Source organism: Peromyscus maniculatus, chromosome 18 (genome assembly GCF_049852395.1).
Source record: "Peromyscus maniculatus bairdii isolate BWxNUB_F1_BW_parent chromosome 18, HU_Pman_BW_mat_3.1, whole genome shotgun sequence".
In the NCBI taxonomy this organism is placed as follows: Eukaryota; Metazoa; Chordata; class Mammalia; order Rodentia; family Cricetidae; genus Peromyscus; species Peromyscus maniculatus.
Window position 1 is genome coordinate 48,601,123 of NC_134869.1, and position 13,511 is coordinate 48,614,633.

Below are 13,511 nucleotides of genomic sequence, written 5' to 3' on the forward strand. Positions count from 1 at the left end.
TCACTAAGTCTCCAAGCCGCAGCATCATAACTAACTTCTGGGGAGCTTTGCAGAATTTCCTCCATTATCAAAGGTCTTTCAATACCCACATCTTTTTGATTGATCTTTTAATGATTTCTATACCTCCCCACCATCCTTCATTAGCAAGCTTGAATGTGGCCGAGGCTGGAAGCAGAGTGAATCTCCCTCCTCGAACGTCTTCTTCGGCAGTTAAACTTAGCATGGAGGGCCTCCAAGGCTTTCCTGCTCACCAGGACAAGACTTGGCCCTCCAGCCTTTGGCCCAGCTGCTCTGTCTGTCATCGGGAGTAACCAGCCCTTCATCCCAGTTTCCTTGTTCATATTCACTAGTTGTGACATCTAACTGCTCAGTGATTCCTTGAATACTCCTTTCCGTTTGAACTGTGTCTCCATTTCCTTTAAAAAAAAAAAGAACACGTGACATTGTTGGTGACAGTGACCGCTCTAGTTTTTCCTAAGACACGAGTCTGAACGCGTTTAAGGTGTAAGTTCATCCTTTCTTTTCTAAACACTGTACCACCAGTAGCAATAACCACATCTCCTCTGCCCTGTCCCCAAATCCTGGAACTTAACTGCTACAACTAAAAAAATAAATAAATAAATTTTAGCCTCTTCAAAAACCAGTGAACTTGGAGTGTCTCTACCACTGTTTTCAGTGATGACAGCAATTTTAAAAGCTGGTGCCGTGGATGGGGCATTAGGAACGTTCTTTCAGCTCGGCACAATACAGGCATCCTGTAATTCACATTTTCACATTTTTTCTGTGTTAATAAAGCATGGGGAAACTGTATCCTTGATCAAACTCTGTGACTTCAATGATTTCAAATTCACCATTCAATGTTGTTGTTTTTTTTAATCCTTTCTTCCAATCTTTTTCATTGCATCAGAAGTGATGTTTTTAATTTTTTTTGTCTCCATTTGAAGAAATTACAGCAACCTATACAATTTCTTTAGGGGTCATCCCAGCTTAGACCCTTCTTAAGTTCAGTCAGTACAGCATCAAGGGCCAACCTCACAGCTCTCCAGATTTCCACAGGATTAGCACCAAAAGCCACCCTTGGCACTAGAGAGTGCGGGACACTAGTGGTGGTGGTACCAATCCCAGCCTCTCCGTTCTTGGCAACACCTCAAACAAGTTCAGCTCCAATATTTTTATATTTCTCCTGTAGCTCAATTGACTTCGCAATGGTCCCACCACCTTCTCTTACCCCGGGACTTTCCCAGCTCCACACAGCAGTCACTGTCCTCCCCTTTGTCTCCTCTCTGAAAGGGCGACACTGGGAACATGAAGTTTGGGCATCCCCTTAGACTTCACATCTTTGGCATAAGCCCCGGAGCAGGGGTCTCATGACTCAGGTGGACAGTCACAGCATTTCCAAGTAGAACTGAGCCAGCCAGTTGTGCCCTTGCCCACCACCATAAACCATATCCCAGCTCCTGGGCTGCCGTCCATTCCAGAGCCTTCTGGAAAATGTGAGCGTCCTGCGGGTTAGGGGCCAACCTGCATCATTTCTGGGAGAGAAGGAAGGGGTTCTCTTCAACTTTGGCTGACTGCCTGGAAAAGCCTTGAAGAAAAAAAAATCTTTAAAATTGTTTAAAAGTGTGTGTGTTGGAGCGTGACTGCGGTGTGTATGTGTGCCTGCGGGAATATATAAAACTAGATGACCAAATCATGTCATCCATGTGAGGCCTTTGTAGCCTCCGGCTCGGAAGCTGTACATCGTTAAGAGCCGTGGCTCCAAGTTGTTCGAGTGGATGCTGAGGAGTTACAAAGCAATTAGAATGTCTCTCATTTTGCTCCACCAGCTCCTTGATCCCGGAACCCAGGTACTTCATGCAGTCTGGGAGGTTGTTAGAGACATTTTATGGAGCTGCAATTAAATCAGCCTAAGAAACAGAGCTATCGGTACCATCTAAAGCCTCTAACCAGGGTCTAAAGAAAACTAAATGAAATTATTAATCTTCCAATTGTTCTTTTCCAGTTTATGGTATTCTCTTATGGTAGAGGTAGACTTTTTCTGTTTGATTTTTTTTAAAAAAAAAAAATGTATTTATTTTTATGTGACGAGTGTATGTCTGTGTACCGCAGGGAGGCCAGCAGAGAAAGTCAGATCCCATGGGACTGGAGTCACAGGTGGCTGTGTGCCACCATGTGGAGCCTGGGAATTGAACCTGGGACCTGTGGGAAAGCAGCTAGTGCTCTTAACCACTGAGCCATCTCTTTAGCCCTGAGGTAGACTTTCAAAATAGATCTGTGTTTGAGAGATATTTAAAACATATGAAAGGGATTTACCTGGAGTATTTTTCCATCGATGATTAAAGAAGGCACTTGATAGAGGCAACAAAATAGAGCTGAGGACCAGGAAGAAGACAGTGAAGAAGGGCTGGTCAGAGCAGGACAGTGGAAATGGAGAAGAAAAGGGAGTTTATGAATTAGCAAATATTGATTACTAAGTGCATAACCATAACTAAACATTTTGACTCTTCCTCTTAGGACCAGAACATCAGAGCACCTACTGTACACTCCTTGGAAGCTTAGAAACATTCCTTGTACTTCAGGAGTTTATAGTTCACACAGCTCAAGATCTCATAGTATGTGTAGAACCTAGTAGCAATAGTAAAATTATGACTGTAAACTAAGATAAATACAGTTTCATAAGAAGCCACGATATTCAAGGAAATGTTAGGAAACTCAGACAGTGAGCTAGGCTTTGGAAAATAATTCACGTTTTAGGGGGATCTTTTGGTTTTCTTTAAGTGATGGAGATGAAGGGCACTTGGTACCTGAGCTCTTAACATGTGATGTGTGAGCTCTTTGATTAAGCTCTAGAGGCCCATGCCTGAGACACTCAAGTAAACTTGATTTCTGTAATTACACATGTAATTGTTGGACTTCATATTTTGTGCTATGGACCTTGCATTGAGATAAACTTGAATGGAAATCTAAGCTCTGATCCTTGTTAATTATCTGACTTCAAACAAGAAAGTTACTTACCCTTCGGTTCCGTCACCTGCAAGCAGAGGGTACCACATGATGGGATGCTGTCAGAATAAAATGAGATGAGCTCCTTAAGAACTCATCACAGGGGCTGGAGAGATGGCTCAGTGGTTAAGAGCACCGAGACTGCTCTTCCAGAAGTCCTGAGTTCAATTCCCAGCAACCACATGGTGGCTCGCAACCACTTGGAATGAGATTTGGCGCCCTCTTCTAGCAAGCAGGGACACATGCAGGCAGAATACTGTATACTCATCACAGGACCTAGATCATAGGAGGAAGTTACTGTCTCCTTGTGGATGTCAAGGGCAACTTGCCTGGGAGCCTAAGTTGTTTTCTAGCCAGCACTTTAAAGCCCTAATAGCTATGATAAGGAAAACAGCTTTCATTTGGGAAAGCGTTACTGTGCAGTGAATCCAGTACAAAGGACTTAAACTAGTTTTAAGGGTCTCCATTCCTAAAACCTACGTAGAGAAAGCCTGTGTGAACTTTTGCCCATGCTCCGGAAGACTCCATCTTGAATTATTACCAGTGTTTAGAAGGGTGCCATTAGGAAGTGGAATCTTGGTATTCTCTACAGATCAATGGTTTCCACACTCATTCTGTTTTCTGGTCATGAAAATCGATCCACTAATCAGGTCGTAAGTGTCCTTGCTTAATTATGAGGAAGTTAATGAAACTCTGCCTCTTCCTCACTCTAAGTAAGAGCCCCGCAGTGGACGCGTCCTGAGTTCTTTAGCTGCCCTTGGCTGTGAGGTAGTTAAACTGCAGGCATCCATTACCCGGATTTACTGCCTTTTATCCTGGGCAGCATTTGAAAAAAATGCAAATTCACTTTTCTGCATTTTCTGAAAATGTTAATAGGCCAAAGTATACTTACTTCGCTTTCATGAGCTATTCAAAACTGATCTTTAGTAATGCTTAGACTGATGCCACTTCACATCAGGGTTGATGGTGAAGCCATAGAAAGCCAAAGCCCGCCTTCCTGGTCCGCAGTCGTGAGAATGAACCGCACAGAGAGCACAGCTCCTTGCTCTGTTTAATCCGAAAGAGGCTACTCACTTGTTTTCAATTTTTGTGGTTGTTTCTTTTATTGAAAATAGATTTCAGTTTCCATAAGTGTCTAGTGTATCCCAAGTATGGTTTTCCCCTCCCCCCTCCCAGCTCCTCCCTACCTCTGCTTCCATCTAATACACGTGCGCGCCACACACACACACACACACACACACACACACACACACACACACGCGTGCGCGCGCGCTTCTGTCTCTCCTTAGAAAACAAACAGGCTTCTAAGGAATAACAACAAAATAAGATAAATCAAAAACAAATCAGAAGAAGAAAAGGAGCCAGGGGAAAAAACACAAAAAACTCATGTAGATAAGGAGACACACACGGAATTCTATAAAAACAAACAAACTAGAAACCATAATATATACACAAAGGACCTGTAAAATAATGTGTGCTTGTGTGTGTGTGTGTGTGTGTGTGTGCGCGCGCGCATGCGCGCATAACATTATGAGACACAGAACCTCCAAAGATGCTGTTGAGATCATTTTGTGTTGACCCTCTTACTGTTGGACATGGGACCTACCCTTAAGAATGGTTTGTTTCCCCAGTGAGACTCCCTTGGAGAAAACTAATTTTTCCTTGCCAAGTGGTTATCTATGGGAGAGAGCTTCTGAGTTAGGGGTGGGGGCATGTGTCCCCTTCTCTTGCAGCTCCAGGGCTCCATCTGGTGCAGACCCGTGAGAGGCCCTGTGCTCGCTGCCTCGGTCTCCATGAGTCCGTTCCTATGTGCGGCAGCCCTGTTAGACACTCTATCCACCTCCTCTTCCACAGAGTTCACTGAGCCCCGGGAGGAGGGATTTGACGGAGACATCCCTTTTAGGTCTGAGTGTTCCGAGGTCTCTCGCTCCCTGCATACTGTCTGCCTGTGGGTCTCTGTGTTTGTTACCACCTGCGGCAGGAGGAAGCTTCTCTAATGACAGCTGAGCAAGCAGAATGCCACTGGAGTCACTGTATCGCTACATTCCTTTGCAGTGGGATTTGATTTTCCCCTAGGTCCCTGGGCTATCTCATCTCAGGCTCTTGGTTGCCCAAGCAGTGTGGGATACAAGTTCCATCTCATAGGGTGGACGTTAACTCAGATCAGGTATTGGTTGGTTACTCCCACGAGCGTTATACCACTATTGTTCCAGCATGTCTTACAGGCAGATAACTCTTAATACACTGAAGGGTTTGTGGCTGGGTTGGTGTTGACCTTTCTCCTTCGGTGGTATGCAGAGTGCCTTCCTATACCATGAATACTAATCAGTAGGGAGGAGGCTGGAGATAGGCATGACTTCTCCATGTTCAGTGTGTTGTGGAGATGTTGTCTTCAGCAGTATGGCCTTACCCTCAGTTTGCAGAGAACTAGTAGCCTTTAATTAGATGGGACCCATTCCTGGTACTGGAAGCTTCATTTGGTGATGTGGGATGTCCTGTTGGGCCTCTGTCTCCTCTGGTGCCTGGCGATTTCATGTAGCTTGCTTTCATATATATATGAATATATATATGAAATATATATATGAATATATATGAAATATATATATGAATATATATATGAATATATATATGAAATATATATATGAATATATGAAATATATATATATGAATATATATATGGAATATATATATATATATATATATATATATGGAAGATTTTACTATATTAGGTTTCCATATGACCCTAAAAGGGATGGATCTCTCTTAAGTCTGTGTTCCTAGAGATGTTAAGCATCTCTGGACTTCTGAGAGGAGACTGGTTTTCAGCATGGAGTAGAAGCAATTTGACTCCATCGAGATCTGTTGTAATACTCAGTTTGCTCAAGCTATTAGTGATACGATTCTAAGTCAGAAAAGGACCACAGGGAGTCAAACAATGTGGCAGTAACCTGGAAGGTTACTTATGGTCCACATATTATAGACTTCCTTCCCTGAAACCCTACCTCAAGGCCAGGCTGAAAAAGTATTTTGAATCTATTTAAAAACTTTATCTACACTGCTCAGATCTGCACTACCTTCCAATCCTGTTTTTTGGAGGCAGCACAGGACCAAGCCCTCTGAAGGCACCATGGATGATGACACCATGGTGTTTCCTTTTCAGAAAGCTTAGCTCAAACCAGACACACACCATCAATTCTCAATTTCCTTTTCATTCTGCATTACCCATTTAATAACCAGCTTGCTATGGTTTGAATATGAAATGTTCTCCTAAAAGGCTCATGTGTTGAGAGTGTGGTCCCCGAGCTAGTGGTGCTTTTGGGAATTGACTGGATCAAAAGGGTCTTACCTTCATCCATTAACCTACTGACAAGGTCATCCTTGAATGGGGTGTTAGAAGGTAAGACCGAGTTAGAGGAAATCGGTCCCACGAGAGTGTGCCTTTCCTAGCATATCTTGTCCCTGGTCCCTTCTGTGCCGGCTCTCTGCTTCCTGACTACTGGAAAGTGGATAGCTTTGTACCCACACAACACACAATGGCACACTCTCCACTGGGATGCTCTGTCGCAACCCAAGCCCACAGCAACAGGCTCAAAGAACACGGAGTGAAACCTCCGAAACCGTGGGCCCAGAGAGGCTCTTTCTCTGATGTCGTTCTTTGGAGGTCCTTTGTCACCACAGTGATGGAAAAGCTGACTCACAAAGCGCTCCATATGGTGAGGAGGTCTTTTCCCATCTCCTACATGGCAGCCTTGCACTATTTTGGGGAGGGGACTGACAAGCTAGTGGCCGTTTCACACTTGAGGAAACGGGCGTTCTAGGGCGCTTGTTACTCCTCCGACGCCACACTTCTAAGTGGGGCCCTTCGTGTTGTGTTTGCCTCGTGCATAAGTCTTGTCTTCTGGCCAAGCCTGCTAACTCTCTTCAAACGCTCATGTGATGGGCACTCTAGATCCACTCACGAGAAAGCTAGTCTCCAGTTTCCTGGGGTCTTAGAGGAGCACTTTCTCTTAGATGGTAATGATAGGTTGATAATTTTGATGGGTTTAGTAGTTACATCTTATTTTTAATAGTATTTTAATAATACCTGAAAAAGTAAAAAGGTGAGCAAATAGATGAAACTAGTTTCATATTTACAAGACATGGCATATCTAGTTTATAATTTTAAGACTCATACACAAATTTTTTGGGATGTTTTTTTCCTATCATATTAAGATTTTGGAATCTGTAGCTTTAATCCCAGCACTTTCAAGGTAAAGGCCTGAAGATCAGGAGTTCAAGCCTAGCCCCTTAGTGACTTTGGAGCCAGGCAGCCTGGGCTACATGAGACTCTGTCTCTCGACACCAAAACAAAGGTTTGGGAATCTAGGCGTCTTTCAAGTGTGCCGTGTGACTGATGGCTACATCGTGGGCCGAACAGCTCCCTTGGATTTCTCTACAATGTAACTGAAAATCAATTTCTATTCTCTATAAGAAATTAAACGGAAATACAGTAATCATTAGTTCTACACCAGAAGGCAGAAGGAAATGATTCATAAATAACGAAGCTAATGGGAGGCTTAGGGGGAAACATGAACACCGTCCATTTGTGCAAGAGTTCTATTGTTTTGTTTTCAGGCAGGTTTTTTTTTTTTAAATATTACTGTATTTTTGTTGTTGCTGATGCTGCTTTTTCCCCTGTGGTTTTTTTTTTAAATATGTATTTAATTTTTTGTTGTTTTGTTGCTGCTGGTGGTAGTTCATTTTGGCCACTAGTTCATCATTGGAAGAAGGGCTTTAAGCTTACAAAGGAAATTATTTCATGAGGTGTAGGACACTTAGCAGCTTATGCACTTGTTTACTTACGTACGCCATTTTCTGGAATGAAATCTGAGTCTCTGTCTTCCTTCCTCAGAGTTGTTTTTTTTTTTTTTAGTCTCTTCTCAGGGAAGCTTCTAAAAGTTGCCAGGTGTGCGTATTAGTGTTTCTCAAACAAACTTGACACACACTAGAGTCACCGGGGAAGAGGGACCTCAGTGGAGGAATCGTCCCCATGCTACTGCTCCGTGGGCGTGTCTATGAGGAATTTTCTTGGTTAATGAGTCACGTGGGAGGGCCCAACTCCTTCTGTACGATGCCACCCGTGGGCAGGTGGTCCTGGGTTGTATAAGAAAGCAAGCTGAAGCCGGGTGGTGGTGGTGGCACACACCTTTAATCCCAGCACTCGGGAGGCAGAGCCAGGCGGATCTCTGTGAGTTTGAGGCCAGCCTGGTCTACAGATCGAGATCCAGGACAGGCACCAAAACTACACAGAAAAACCCTGTCTCAAGGGGAAAAAAAGGAAGCAGGCTGAGCAAGCCAGTGGGCATCACTCCTATGATTCTCTGCTTCAGAGCCCCTCTTCAGACCTCGGGTTTCTGCTCTGGCTCTCATCGATGACAGACTTTTACCTTCCCCAAGCTGTTTTTGGTCAGTGTTTGATCATAGCAACAGAAACCCAAGTAAGGCATCTGATGAAGAGATGTACCTCAAAACTTACTGTGAACCCTCTATTCTATGTCCAACTAGGCTAACAAAATCAAAATCTCCACCCTGAGCCTGGCTGTTGGTTCCTGTCATCAGCCTGGTTTGGGGAATGCCCGGTGGAGTGTTAATAAAGCCTTACTCCTAGAATCCTCATTCAGTCTGTTCTGGCCTGGCTCATGACTGTGCCTGTGAGCACGCAGAGTTCGAGTCCAGCAGTTGAGGTGCGGGGTGGCGCCCCCATTCCCCCTCTACCCTCACCCTAGAATGTGTCTTTCCTATTGTGATGCCTCTGACCCAGGACCACCTCCACAGTTGGACCCCTCTGTCCCTCAGTGTCCCCTCCACATTTCTCACTGTTCCCACAGTTCCTACTTTGAAGGCTGTGAGGGTCACCAGCCCTTACCGTCTGCATTGCCCGGGACTCCTTCCTAAGATAGGGTCCATGGCTTTCGCTGTCTTCTTCAGAGCCTCAGAGTATGGTACAAGGAAATGATCAATAAATGTTTTTCCTTGCCTTTTCTTGTGTGTCTGTGTGTGTACACGTTGACATGGGTGCGTGTGTGTGTGCATGTACCTGTGTCCATGTGCATGCCTGTGTGTGTGCAGGACAATTTGTGGGCGTTGGTTCTCTTCTTGTAGCATGTGAGTCCTGGAGATTAAACTCAGGTCTTCAGGTTTGGTGGCAAGGATCCTTACCCCCCCCCCCCCCCCGCCCCCCGAGCCATCTCACTGGCCCAGTATCCCCCTAACGTAAGTCTGCTGGGACTAGCAACAGTCTGCCTGTCCATGCCCTAGTTCATAGATGCAGCGTGCTTTACACTTAGGTCACCACATTCAATTCTGACCATAACCTTGGGTGGGGGGAGCATTTTACAAGAGGAAACTGGGGGGCTGAAAGCCCTGTCTCACCCATCGGATTTGTGACCTGTGACACTCACTCCAGCCTGCATTCATCTTGCCCTTACTTAATTTCTGTTCGGATTACAGCAGAAGGATTATATGAATCCTTCCAATCTACCCTAGAGAAATGGCTGGGCACTGATGGTCCATGCCTTTAATCCCAGCACTCGCAAGCAGATCTGTGCGAGTTTGAGGCCAGCCTGATCTACAGAGGGAGTTCCAGGAGAGCCTGGGCAACACAGAGAAACCTTCTTCTGGAAAGCCAAAAAGAGAAAGGGGGCTTTTGTTTATTCAGTCCATTGTTCTTATAAATGTTTTCCTTTCTGCTCTAAATTTTCAGCTTAAGCTGATCTCACAACTTTTACGACTGGTGTTTAATTAAGGCAGCAGTCACCAGGTTATCTAAACCCTCACATGTTGATCATAGCAACAGAAACCCAAGTAAGGCATCTAATGAAAAGATGTACCTCAAAACTTACTGTGAACCCCCCATTCTATATCCAACTAGACCAACAAAATCAAAATATCCACCCTGAGACTGGAAGTAACCAGTGGGGCTGTAACCAGCAGGGCTGGCTAGAGTCTGACTCGGTTTTTAGTCTCTTGAAGACAAGAGGCTGGCGTGTCATCTGGGTCATCCCTAATTTCCTTGGCGTAAAGGTTACTAACTCGTTCTAACAGAATATAGACTCCTGATGTGAGGGAAACCTGACCTGACCACATGAGAAAAATGAAATTACCGAGGTGGTCTTGGTGCCTTCACAACTAGTACTGGATTATCATTTGCCAGGTGACGGTAGTACACCCTGCCCGCCCCCGTTCCGTCCATCTGGTTACACCAGAACCGTCATCACTTAGTAACATATAGAGCAAGGGTGCATCAATATTTCCATGTCACACTTACCGTTTGCCACAGATATTTATTTTAAGAGTTAGGACTTCCCATTGTCAAAGCAGTAGCCGGACACTCCTCCATTTCCTCTATTTCTGGGTAATATAATTTAATATGGTGTTAGCGGACTTTTATAACTTACAGGGATTATCTCTTTTTTTCCCTTTCCCCTCCCATCAGTTGCAAGTGGTTGAAAAGCCTTGTGCCTTGTGCTTATTAAACTATTGATGTTTCTCCATTTTGTTTGATGCTCAGTTGGAAAAGAAATGAATAACAGTCATTTTTTAAAAAAAAACGACAGGATGCCAGGTGTGGTGGTGTAGACAGAGACAGTGAGTTCAAAGCCAGCCTGGTCTACGTAGAGAGTTTCAGGCCACCCAGGGCTGTGTACTGAGACCTTGACTCAAAACAACAGCCCCAAACTGGAGGTGGCTTGGTGGTTAAGAGCACATGCTGCTCTTCCAGAGGACCTGAGTTCAGTTCCCAACACCTACTTTGGGTGACTCACAGTCACCTATAACTCTAGCTCCAGGGGGTCCAACGCCTCCGGCTTCCACTTTCCCCTACACCCACATGCACATACATGTGTGTGTGCACGCATGCACAGGGAGACAGACCAACGGAGGGGGGAGGGACATAATTAAAAATAAATCTCTAAAATTACAATAGTTGAGACTGTATTATAACAGCCATTACGATTTTTTTAGGAGGTCCCAGCCTAGACTTTTAAATAATGACCAGCAGAACCTGTCCAGAGACACCACATTTTTACATTTTTTTCTACTGCGTTTTGCAGTCCTGGGGGAGTCCTGGTAATAAATCCTTCCCGGCCCTTGGTTAGGTCAAGCATTCATATCCTATTAGGAATGATAACAGCAAGCATACAAGTGATAGCTGGTGAGGACGTTCACTGTCCGGCTTTGGATAAATTCGGGACAAAAACGGAAGTAGTGAGGAAAGCGTCACCTTGTGCGGGCGTCACTTTAAATCCTGTCTAATTTGACAAGAAGGACAAAAAGAAAGCGCTGAAGGATGGCAACTCGGTCTCCACTGTTGCCGCCGTCATTTAAAATGTGTCAACAACCGAAATTCTCAGGACAAACATGCGTCTGTCCTTTAAAAATGGAACAGCTGGTTTTGAGATATAAGTTGTGTGTGCGGTTTACTAACTCGATTTATTCAGAGAGTTTCACAACTATCTGATGAATCCACCACTCTGATGGATCCTTTTCATCATCCCCCAAAAGAAGCCCTCCCCAACTGCAGCCACTTCCTGTGACCCTCCGAGTCTCTCAGTCCCCCCCCCCCCAGCAAAACTCATCTACCTTCTGTTTCTATGCATGAGTATATCCTGGACACTTGGCATGAATGGAACTACAGATTGCATGGTCTCTTTCATGAGAGTAGTTCCGGACAGTAAGCTTTCAGGTCTGTAGTTTCTCTTTTTGAGACAGGGTCTCCGGTAACCCAGGCTGTTGCTGGAGGGCTTCTCTCCAGGTTCCCCAAGCCCCGCAGTCCCACAATCCACTTATAAAATAATCACTCAGACGCTTATATCACTTATAAACTGTATGGCCGTGGCAGGCTTCTTGTTAACTGTTCTTATATCTTAAATTAACCCATTTTTATAAATCTATATCTTGCCACGTGGCTGGTGGCTTACCGGCTTCTTTACATGCTCTTCTCCTGGCGGTGGCTGCAGTGTCTCTCCCTCCTTCTTCCTGTTTCCCCAATTCTCCTCTCTCTTTGTCCCGCCTATACTTCCTGCCTGGTCACTGGCCATCAGTGTTTTATTTACATAGAGTAATATCCACAGCACTTCCCCTTTTCTTCTATTTTTTAAAAAGGAAGGTTTTAACTTTAACATAGTAAAATTACATATAACAAAACAATTATCAAGCAAGAATTACAGTTACAATATTAAAGAAGATGTCCTATCTATCTTATATTTGTGAGTTTAAGGTTTTATATATAACTTATCTTTTATCATAACTGAGGAAATTATAACTATCTAGTCTTTAACCACATCAAAGACCTGAGAAGGAAGATAATGGTACCTAAGAAATAGTAGATGGATGCAAGCAACTTTCGGGAATCTTGCAAGAGTAGACCAAGACAGCTGGCAGCCTGGACAGTCACCTAATATTTCTCAGCATTATTGGTGCATTCAAATTGGCTACAGGTCTAGAGTATCTGACAGACTATTTTCAGAAGCAGGAATTCTGAAAGACCATCTTACCCTGTCTTGGCAGAGTACAGTGGTCGCTTTCCTTGTGTCCCGCTTGTCCAGAAAGGACAGCATTGCATTCGTACTGTCAGCCGTCAAGGCAAGGGCAGTTCTTTGCCCAGTAGGCCATTTTGTGCCAAGAAGACAAACTTCCAAATGGAAATGTCTTAGAAGCCCAACATTCTCTCGGGATCAAATTGGTGCAGCCAGGAGCAATTGTGTCTCATGTCAACAGAATTCTAAGTTATTTAAATGCCATATTCTCAAGGTCTATGAAGTGTTTGAAGATTACCTATCTATCTGAAATATATCTATGTATACCTAGAAGACTTAACTAACATGGTTACAAATATGATTATCATAAATGACTAATTATTAACCTATTTTTAATTATCCATTACAATTTTAAATGAGTTACATAAACATAATACCTCAAACAAGAATAGAAATATATATATACAGTATAACAAAATTAACTTCAAGTTTGTATCAATAAACTAAAATTTATACCAATGTAAAACATTTTAAACAAGTTGTTCTTTAAAAGTAGGTTCATTAATCTACCCTTTTATCTTATCATCTCTATATCCTCCTATATATCTATATCATATCCCCTTTTCTTTTTTAGAAAGAGATCACATTTATAATCAACCTGTTTTAAATTAAAATATTGGTTTTTCTCTGTCCCACACCAGAGGGCTATTCTGATTTGGGACACAAGAATCTCTTAACCATTTTTTTTTTAAAGCAATATGTCTGGGTTTAGAGGGGGAGTGAGCCAATTCCACCTCTAAAGCCAGCGTGGTATATTTGGGAGTTTGGGCGTAGCATCTCTTACTGCTTCCTGCTGGAGGGGGGCGCTGTATCTTATGGGGACGAAAAGAAAATTTTAGGCCTATGGGGTAGTCCGTGAGGCTGTATTGTGTGAACCAGTTGCCTTGAAACCGCTCTGGATGTTGGATCATCTGGGCCATGGTGTCATCGGAG

The 13,511-nt window shown here is 43.8% G+C and overlaps 1 protein-coding gene and 1 pseudogene across 4 annotated transcripts in view; one reads left to right on the forward strand and one right to left on the reverse strand.

Annotated features, from left to right (window-relative positions):
* Positions 1 to 13,511, forward strand: part of Srgap1 (SLIT-ROBO Rho GTPase activating protein 1) — a 279,322-nt gene that overhangs the window by 117,362 nt on the left and 148,449 nt on the right. The window lies entirely within an intron of this gene.
* On the reverse strand, positions 732 to 3,053 carry LOC121823646 (60 kDa heat shock protein, mitochondrial pseudogene; annotated as a pseudogene).